Source organism: Pseudophryne corroboree, chromosome 5 (genome assembly GCF_028390025.1).
Source record: "Pseudophryne corroboree isolate aPseCor3 chromosome 5, aPseCor3.hap2, whole genome shotgun sequence".
Taxonomy (NCBI): Eukaryota; Metazoa; Chordata; class Amphibia; order Anura; family Myobatrachidae; genus Pseudophryne; species Pseudophryne corroboree.
In genome coordinates this window covers 1,908,939-1,919,462 of record NC_086448.1, presented here as the reverse complement: position 1 = coordinate 1,919,462, position 10,524 = coordinate 1,908,939, and positions in this window count along the sequence as shown.

The window sequence follows — 10,524 nt, the reverse complement described above, 5'->3', positions numbered from 1 at the left end:
CCACACAGAGCAGTGATACACATGCAGTGCCCACACAGAGCAGCGATACACATGCACTGCCCACACAGAGCAGTGATACACATGCAGTGCCCACACAGAGCAGTGATACACATGCAGTGCCCACACAGAGCAGTGATACACATGCAGTGCCCACACAGAGCAGTGATACACATGCAGTGCCCACACAGAGCAGTGATACACATGCAGTGCCCACACAGAGCAGTGATACACATGCAGTGCCCACACAGAGCAGTGATACACATGCAGTGCCCACACAGAGCAGTGATACACATGCAGTGCCCACACAGAGCAGTGATACACATGCAGTGTCCACACAGAGCAGCGATACACATGCAGTGCCCACACAGAGCAGCGATACACATGCACTGCCCACACAGAGCAGTGATACACATGCAGTGCCCACACAGAGCAGTGATACACATGCAGTGCCCACACAGAGCAGTGATACACATGCAGTGCCCACACAGAGCAGTGATACACATGCAGTGCCCACACAGAGCAGTGATACACATGCAGTGCCCACACAGAGCAGCGATACACATGCAGTGCCCACACAGAGCAATGATACACATGCAGTGCCCACACAGAGCAGTGATACACATGCAGTGCCCACACAGAGCAGCGATACACATGCAGTGCCCACACAGAGCAGCGATACACATGCAGTGCCCACACAGAGCAGCGATACACATGCAGTGCCCACACAGAGCAGCGATACACATGCAGTGCCCACAGAGAGCAGCGATACACATGCAGTGCCCACACAGAGCAGTGATACACATGCAGTGCCCACACAGAGCAGTAATACACATGCAGTGCCCACACAGAGCAGTGATACACATGCAGTGCCCACAGAGAGCAGCGATACACATGCAGTGCCCACACAGAGCAGTGATACACATGCAGTGCCCACACAGAGCAGTGATACACATGCACTGCCCACACAGAGCAGTGATACACATGCAGTGCCCACACAGAGCAGTGATACACATGCAGTGCCCACACAGAGCAGTGATACACATGCAGTGCCCACACAGAGCAGTGATACACATGCAGTGCCCACACAGAGCAGTGATACACATGCAGTGCCCACACAGAGCAGCGATACACATGCAGTGCCCACACAGAGCAATGATACACATGCAGTGCCCACACAGAGCAGTGATACACATGCAGTGCCCACACAGAGCAGTGATACACATGCAGTGCCCACACAGAGCAGTGATACACATGCAGTGCCCACACAGAGCAGTAATACACATGCAGTGCCCACACAGAGCAGTGATACACATGCAGTGCCCACACAGAGCAGCGATACACATGCAGTGCCCACACAGAGCAATGATACACATGCAGTGCCCACACAGAGCAGTGATACACATGCAGTGCCCACACAGAGCAGTGATACACATGCAGTGCCCACACAGAGCAGTGATACACATGCAGTGCCCACACAGAGCAGTGATACACATGCAGTGCCCACACAGAGCAGTGATACACATGCAGTGCCCATACACAGAAGTAGATGATTCATGCACTAGGGTGTGATACCTTTTAAAGGTGTTTCGTATGCCGGTGGTCATCCTGATGGAGAAGATCCCAACAGGGTCAGGTAAATATACTGACCTTCCCCACCAACACCCTAACCCTCCCTGCAGCCTAACCCTAACCATGCGGCTGAAACCTAAGAATCCCTGGTACACTTATGTTGGAGTTCCAGCGCCAGTATTTTGGGGGTGGTCTTCAGGTTGCTGGCTGTTGGGATCCCGGCACACAGAATACCGGCACCGGAATACCGACAGCCGGCATACCGACACTTTATCTCCCTCTTGGGGGTCCACGACCCCCCTGGAGGGAGAATAGATAGCGTAGCGCGCCACCGTGCCCGCAGTGTTGCAAGTGCAGCGAGCTCGCAAGAGGCTCATTTGCGATCGCCACGCTGTCGGTATGCTGGCGGTTGGGCTTCCGGCACTGGAATACTGGTCGCCGGGAGCCCGGCCGCCGGCATACCTTATTACACCCGTATTTTGGCCACATGTCAGGATTCCAGCGCTGGGATTTCGACTGCCAACCGACAGCATGCTGACTGTATCCCATGCACAATAAAAGATGCATGCCCCTTTACATACCACTCCTATGCCTTTCTACATGCCTCCTCTGTGCCCCTTTACATACCACTACTATGCCTCTCTACATGCCTCCCCAGTGCCTCTCTACATGCCTCCCTTGTGCCTCTCTACATGCCTCCCTGTGCCTCTGTACATGCCTCCCTTGTGCCTCTCTACATGCCTCCCTGTGCCTCTCTACATGCCTCCCCTGTGCCTCTCTACATGCCTCCCCCGTGCCTCTCTACATGCCTCCCTTGTGCCTCTCTACATGCCTCCCCTGTACCTCTCTACATGCCTCCCCTGTGCCTCTCTACATGCCTCCACTGTGCCTCTCTACATGCCTCCTTGTGCCTCTCTACATGCCTCCCCTGTACCTCTCTACATGCCTCCCATGTGCCTCTCTACATGCCTCCCCTGTGCCTCTCTACATGCCTCCCTTGTGCCTCTCTACATGCCTCCCCTTTACCTCTCTACATGCCTCCCCTGTGCCTCTCTACATGCCTCCCCTGTGCCTCTCTACATGCCTCCCTTGTGCCTCTCTACATGCCTCCCTTGTGCATCTCTACATGCCTCCCTTGTGCCTCTCTACATGCCTCCCCTGTGCCTCTCTACATGCCTCCCCTGTGCCTCTCTACATGCCTCCCTTGTGCCTCTCTACATGCCTCCCCTGTATCTCTCTACATGCCTCCCTGTGCCTCTCTACATGCCTCCCTTGTGCCTCTCTACATGCCTCCCCTGTACCTCTCTACATGCCTCCCCTGTACCTCTCTACATGCCTCCCTTGTACCTCTCTACATGCCTCCCCTGTACCGCTCTACATGCCTCCCTTGTGCCTCTCTAACATGCCTCCCCTGTACCTCTCTACATGCCTCCCTTGTGCCTCTCTACATGCCTCCCCTGTTTCTCTCTACATGCCTCCCTGTGCCTCTCTACATGCCTCCCCTGTACCTCTATACATGCCTCCCTTGTGCCTCTCTACATGCCTCCCCTGTTTCTCTCTACATGCCTCCCTGTGCCTCTCTACATGCCACCCCTGTGCCTCTCTCCATGCCTCCCTTGTGCCTCTCTACATGCCTCCCTTGTGCCTCTCTACATGCCTCCCCTGTGCCTCTCTACATGCCTCCCTTGTGCCTCTCTACATGCCTCCCCTGTGCCTCTCTACATGCCTCCCTTGTGCCTCTCTACATGCCTCCCCTGTACCTCTCTACATGCCTCCCCTGTACCTCTCTACATGCCTCCCCTGTACCTCTCTACATGCCTCCCTTGTGCCTCTCTACATGCCTCCCCTGTACCGCTCTACATGCCTCCCTTGTGCCTCTCTACATGCCTCCCCTGTGCCTCTCTACATGCCTCCCCTGTGCCTCTCTACATGCCTCCCCATGCCTCTCTACATGCCTCCCCTGTGCCTCTCTACATGCCTCCCCTGTACCTCTCTACATGCCTCCCCTGTGCCTCTCTACATGCCTCCCTTGTGCCTCTCTACATGCCTCCCCTGTGCCTCTCTACATGCCTCCCTTGTGCCTCTCTATATGCCTCCCCTTTACCTCTCTACATGCCTCCCTTGTGCCTCTCTACATGCCTCCCCTGTGCCTCTCTACATGCCTCCCCTGTGCCTCTCTACATGCCTCTCTACATGCCTCCCCTGTACCTCTCTACATGCCTCCCCTGTGCCTCTCTACATGCCTCCCTTGTGCCTCTCTACATGCCTCCCCTGTGCCTCTCTACATGCCTCCCTTGTGCCTCTCTACATGCCTCCCCTTTACCTCTCTACATGCCTCCCCTGTGCCTCTCTACATGCCTCCCCTGTGCCTCTCTACATGCCTCCCTTGTGCCTCTCTACATGCCTCCCCTGTACCTCTCTACATGCCTCCCTTGTGCCTCTCTACATGCCTCCCTTGTGCCTCTCTACATGCCTCCCTGTGCCTCTCTACATGCCTCCCTTGTACCTCTCTACATGCCTCCCCTGTGCCTCTCTACATGCCTCCCTTGTGCCTCTCTACATGCCTCCCCTTTTACCTTTCTACATGCCTCCCCTGTGCCTCTCTACATGCCTCCCCTGTGCCTCTCTACATGCCTCCCCTGTGCCTCTCTACATACCTCCCCTGTACCTCTCTACATGCCTCCCTTGTGCCTCTCTACATGCCTCCCTTGTGCCTCTCTACATGCCTCCCTGTGCCTCTCTACATGCCTCCCTTGTACCTCTCTACATGCCTCCCCTGTGCCTCTCTACATGCCTCCCTTGTGCCTCTCTACATGCCTCCCCTTTGCCTCTCTACATGCCTCCCCTGTGCCTCTCTACATGCCTCCCCTGTGCCTCTCTACATGCCTCCCTTGTGCCTCTCTACATGCCTCCCCTGTACCTCTCTACATGCCTCCCTTGTGCCTCTCTACATGCCTCCCTGTGCCTCTCTACATGCCTCCCTTGTACCTCTCTACATGCCTCCCTTGTGCCTCTCTACATGCCTCCCCTGTGCCTCTCTACATGCCTCCCCTGTGCCTCTCTACATGCCTCCCCTGTGCCCCTTTACATACCACTCCTATGCCTCTCTACATGCCTCCCCTGTGCCTCTCTACATGCCTCCCCTGTGCCTCTCTACATGCCTCCCTGTGCCTCTCTACATGCCTCCCTTGTGCCTCTCTACATGCCTCCCTTGTGCCTCTCTACATGCCTCCCCTGTACCTCTCTACATGCCTCCCTTGTGCCTCTCTACATGCCTCCCCTGTGCCTCTCTACATGCCTCCCCTGTACCTCTCTACATGCCTCCCCTGTGCCTCTCTACATGCCTCCCTTGTGCCTCCACCATGGATTATAAAACAGAGGTACATTACACTAGTTCTATTATCTCTCCACAACCTTTGGGCCTTATTCAGAGTGGATGCAGCCGCTGTGGTCGCATGCACCGGGTCTGCGCGTGCGCACTGGTGATGGTGCAGGGGCGCAACACTTCACCATGCTGCCGTATCCCTAAAGGATGTGACGCAAGATGATTGACAGTGGCGGGTGTTGGGTGGGCGGGGACAAAATGGTACAAAACACCTTTATTACATACACACTAGTTACACCTGTCACCACATTATGCCGATGGTTCTGCAGCTGAGCGATTATCGGTGCAATGATTGATTTGCGATTACGCTCATTCAGTTTGACAATTTAAAACTGGATTTTCCCACTAACAGGATCCATCATGACTCTGATACCAAAATATGGTAGTATTCAACTCGTATGTTGTGTCAATGTACAGACTCTGCTCCATGCGCTACAAGGTGCGTTACACACAACGCGTGAGTGCTGTGTGACTTCTGCTGAGTACAATGATATGCAGCATGCCTGTATTCTGTGTGTGCCTGCGTCTGTATCTGCAAACACAATGCTCTGCTACAGTGTTTTCCTGGAACGTGGCATTTCAGATGCAGATACAGCTGCAATTACACACAGAGTATAGGCATGCTGCATATCATTGTACTCCGCAGAAGCTGCTCGTGCGTCCCATTACATTACATCTGAGACACATATCCACGGAAAAAAAACACAAAAAAGATGCTCAGGAATTCCAAGTACCGCCACGGCCCGGCCCGGCCTGAAGGGCTGTTTAGCGTGACTGAAGTAAGAATGTGAGAGGACACATCTGTATGTTCTGTATGAAGAAGGTTCTTGCATCCTGGTTGACTAGTTACAAGACTATAATTAATTAGCCAGGGTCACCGGCCATTTGGTGTAAGGAACGGTACGTGTGCTCGTCACAGCAGGGGTTGGGTGTAAATAACACTTTCCTCCTCACAGGTCCCCTTTCAAGGGACAGGACAAGTTCTTCTGAAGACCAAGGTGGTAGTGCTGATAAGGGATTGCCTGCTAGGGCTAAGCTGGTCACATCATGGGCACTTCTGACAGATCTTCAGCTTCAAACAGAATGAAGCAAGTCATGACATGCCCCTGCTGGTCTGGCAGGGAAACCCCAGGGGTTATGAGCACCCAAAGGACCTGCAGATACCTAAGAACAAACAATCATTTCTGTTTTAAAAGAGTTAAAAGATCACCAATGGCCAAGCGTCAGGACTGGAGAGAAATCGAAGTTAACAAAAATAGCAATTAATGAATCAATATAACGGATTATCTGGAAAATAAATTTCTAGGTTCTAATATATCATTTTAAAATTCACAGAAAAGATATAATAAATTTGTATACACCCACACAGCATATATAAATATAGTCATATACTGTATACTGCTGCTGGATTCTATAATAAGCCGGGACTATCGCTGAAAGGAAATACACAGTTCAGTCTCCATTAGATATAGGGCGCAGGTCATCAGAGCTGGCGTTGTACCACAAGAAGAGTCCTGTCCTTATATCCGCAGCTACAAAGAGGAACAAATCTCACTAGATATACAGGGCGGGATGTACTTAAGGGAAAATGTGTTAAAACCCCCATTTTCGGGGGGTTTTATAACATTTTCATATGTACTATTACCCGACCGCCGCGTTTTCGCCCATGAGGGTATTGCCATCTCTGGATGGCGATACACTATAGAAGCCTATGGGCTTCTTTTTGTTGGTTGCCGCAACCCGCCGCTCCCTGCCACAGATGCCGACCCCCCTTTCCCCCCGGCATACCTTCCTCCAGGAAGCCTGGACCCGGAAGGTAATCTCCTCCTCCCCCTAGCAACACTGCCGGAGGTCCTCCAAGATGCAGGGGGGAGGAGGAGGTGCTGGGGACAGCCTGATGCCTTGTTCCCGACAGGGGAGCAGGTGAAGAGACCAGGGAGGTGACGGAGACCCCCGCACACCACCTCACAGGTATCGCGGGGGGCCTCCATCACCGCATTGCGATATTGATCACAGACGTTAGTACATCCCACCCACAGTGTCCTGACAGTTTCCGGCCACAAGAAATGGAGGTTCTGCAGGTTTCTTGGTGGTAGACCTCTTGAATACAGTCCAGAGATTGGTCCAAGCACTTCAGTGGTAGCATTCAATGCTGATCAGCGAAATACTGACGCGTTTCACTGTATTATACAGGTGAGGTGTCAGGGAAATGGGGAAATTGGAGACCTACTGCACTGGTATTATTTCCAGAATTATACCACCAACCCCATATCACATTCTCCACAATCACATCAACGTTGGAGGAGCTGCCAATACACAAGATCATATACAGAAAGGAGAGAGGTAAAGAGGAATTGGACTGGCAGTGGCGCACTAATGTGTATACATTATACTCTTCTACAATATAACCTTCAGTTCATTCTCTTATAAGGCCGAACTGGGAAATATTAAAAACTGAAACAAGTGACAAGACAAAGTGTAACATATAATATATTACAGGGCCGTAACTACGTGTGTGCCAAGTGGGCTTGGCACACAGCGCAGTTGCCCTGAGGGCGCACGGCCAGCGGCATGTAATGAGTCAAATTGACTCATTACATGCCGCCTCTGCTGTGTGCTGTGTGCGCCGTGCTGTGGAGGGAGAAGAGACCAGCGCCGGGCAGCGGAGAGGGAGGAGGAGGGAGGGGGAGCAGGGAGCCGCAGCAGCGCTATGTCATTGGTAGTAAGCGCCGCTGCAGCATCCCCCTCTCCTTCTGTATTGGCTGCCCGGCGCTGCTGTGGATGCTGGGATGCGGTTCCTCCATCCCAGCATCCATAGCAGCGCCGGGCAGCCAATACGGAAGGAGAGGGGGATGCTGCAGCGGCGCTTACTACCAATGACATAGCGCTGCTGCGGCTCCCTGCTCCCCCTCCCTCCTCCGCTGCCTGCACCGAGGGACCTGAACGAGGAGCCTGACTGCCAGCGGGGAGATGGTAAGTATATCTCTCTTTCTCTCTCTCTCTCTCAGGGGGTCACCGTCTGCCGCAATGTGTAAAAAGGGGGACTGGCTGCCGCAATGTGTAAAAAGGGGGCCTGGCTGCCGCAATGTGTAAAAAGGGGGACTGGCTGCTGCAATGTGTAAAAAGGGGGACTGGCTGCCGCAATGTGTAAAAAGGGGGACTGGCTGCCGCAATGTGTAAAAAGGGGGACTGGCTGCCGTAATGTGTAAAAAGGGGGCCTAGCTGCCGCAATGTGTAAAAAGGGGGACTGGCTGCCGCAATGTGTAAAAAGGGGGACTGGCTGCCGTAATGTGTAAAAAGGGGGCCTAGCTGCCGCAATGTGTAAAAAGGGGTCCTGGCTGCCGCAATGTGTAAAAAGGGGGCCTGGCTGCCGCAATGTGTAAAAAGGGGGACTGGCTGCCGTAATGTGTAAAAAGGGGGCCTAGCTGCCGCAATGTGTAAAAAGGGGTCCTGGCTGCCGCAATGTGTAAAAAGGGGTCACCGTCTGCCGCAATGTGTAAAAAGGGGGCCTGGCTGCCGCAATGTGTAAAAAGGGGGACTGGCTGCTGCAATGTGTAAAAAGGGGGACTGGCTGCCGCAATGTGTAAAAAGGGGGACTGGCTGCCGCAATGTGTAAAAAGGGGGACTGGCTGCCGTAATGTGTAAAAAGGGGGCCTAGCTGCCGCAATGTGTAAAAAGGGGGACTGGCTGCCGCAATGTGTAAAAAGGGGGACTGGCTGCCGTAATGTGTAAAAAGGGGGCCTAGCTGCCGCAATGTGTAAAAAGGGGTCCTGGCTGCCGCAATGTGTAAAAAGGGGGCCTGGCTGCCGCAATGTGTAAAAAGGGGGACTGGCTGCCGCAATGTGTAAAAAGGGGGCCTGGCTGCCGCAATGTGTAAAAAGGGGGACTGGCTGCCGCAATGTGTAAAAAGGGGGCCTGGCTGCCGCAATGTGTAAAAAGGGGGACTGGCTGCCGCAATGTGTAAAAAGGGGGACTGGCTGCCGTAATGTGTAAAAAGGGGGCCTAGCTGCCGCAATGTGTAAAAAGGGGGACTGGCTGCCGCAATGTGTAAAAAGGGGGACTGGCTGCCGTAATGTGTAAAAAGGGGGCCTAGCTGCCGCAATGTGTAAAAAGGGGGCCTGGCTGCCGCAATGTGTAAAAAGGGGGACTGGCTGCCGCAATGTGTAAAAGGGGGGGCCTGGCTGCCGCAATGTGTAAAAAGGGGGACTGGCTGCCGCAATGTGTAAAAAGGGGGCCTGGCTGCCGCAATGTGTAAAAAGGGGGACAAAAGGGGGCCTGGCTGCCGCAATGTGTAAAAAGGGGGACTGGCTGCCGCAATGTGTAAAAAGGGGGCCTGGCTGCCGCAATGTGTAAAAAGGGGACTGGCTGCCGCAATGTGTAAAAAGGGGGCCTGGCTGCCGCAATGTGTAAAAAGGGGGACAAAAGGGGGCCTGGCTGCCGCAATGTGTAAAAAGGGGGACTGTCTGCTGTAATGTGTAAAACGGGGGACTGGCTGCCGCAATGTGTAAAAAGGGGGACGCTGTCTGCTGTAATGTATAAAAGGGGCTCTACCTGGTGTAGTGGCGCTACTGTGCAGCGTAATTTGAATAATGTAGACTACTGTGCACCGTAGTATGAATTGCTATTATTTTGTGGCCACGCCCCTTCCCCGTGAAGCCACGCCCCTATAAATTTTTTGCGCGCCTATGGCGCGCACTGCCCCTATCTTACATGAGGGGGGGGCGCGCCACTGTCGTTTCTTGCACACAGCGCTAAAATGCCTAGTTATGGCACTGATATATATATATATATACACACAATGTACTCTCAGGTGTCAGTAACATATAATACACACTGTACTCTCATGTGTCAGTAACATATAATATACACACTGTAATCTCAGGTGTCAGTAACATATAATATACACACAGTAACATATAATATACACACTGTACTCTCATGTGTCAGTAACATATAATATACACACTGTACTCTCATGTGTCAGTAACATATAATATACACACTGTACTCTCAGGTGTCAGTAACATGTAATATACACACTGTACTCTCAGGTGTCAGTAACATATAATATACACACTGTACTCTCAGGTGTCAGTAACATATAATATACACACTGTAATCTCAGGTGTCAGTAACATATAATATACACACTGTACTCTCATGTGTCAGTAACATATAATATACACACTGTACTCTCATGTGTCAGTAACAATAAAATTTTACTCACCGGTAAATCTATTTCTCGTAGTCCGTAGTGGATGCTGGGGACTCCGTAAGGACCATGGGGATTAGCGGCTCCGCAGGAGACTGGGCACAACTATAAAGAAAGCTTTAGACTACTGGTGTGCACTGGCTCCTCCCACTAAGACCCTCCTCCAGACCTCAGTTAGGATACTGTGCCCGGAAGAGCTGACACAAATAGGAAGGATTTTGAATCCCGGGTAAGACTCATACCAGCCACACCAATCACACCGTATAACTCGTGATACTATACCCAGTTAACAGTATGAAATATAACTGAGCCTCTCAACAGATGGCTCAACAATAACCCTTTAGTTAGGCAATAACTA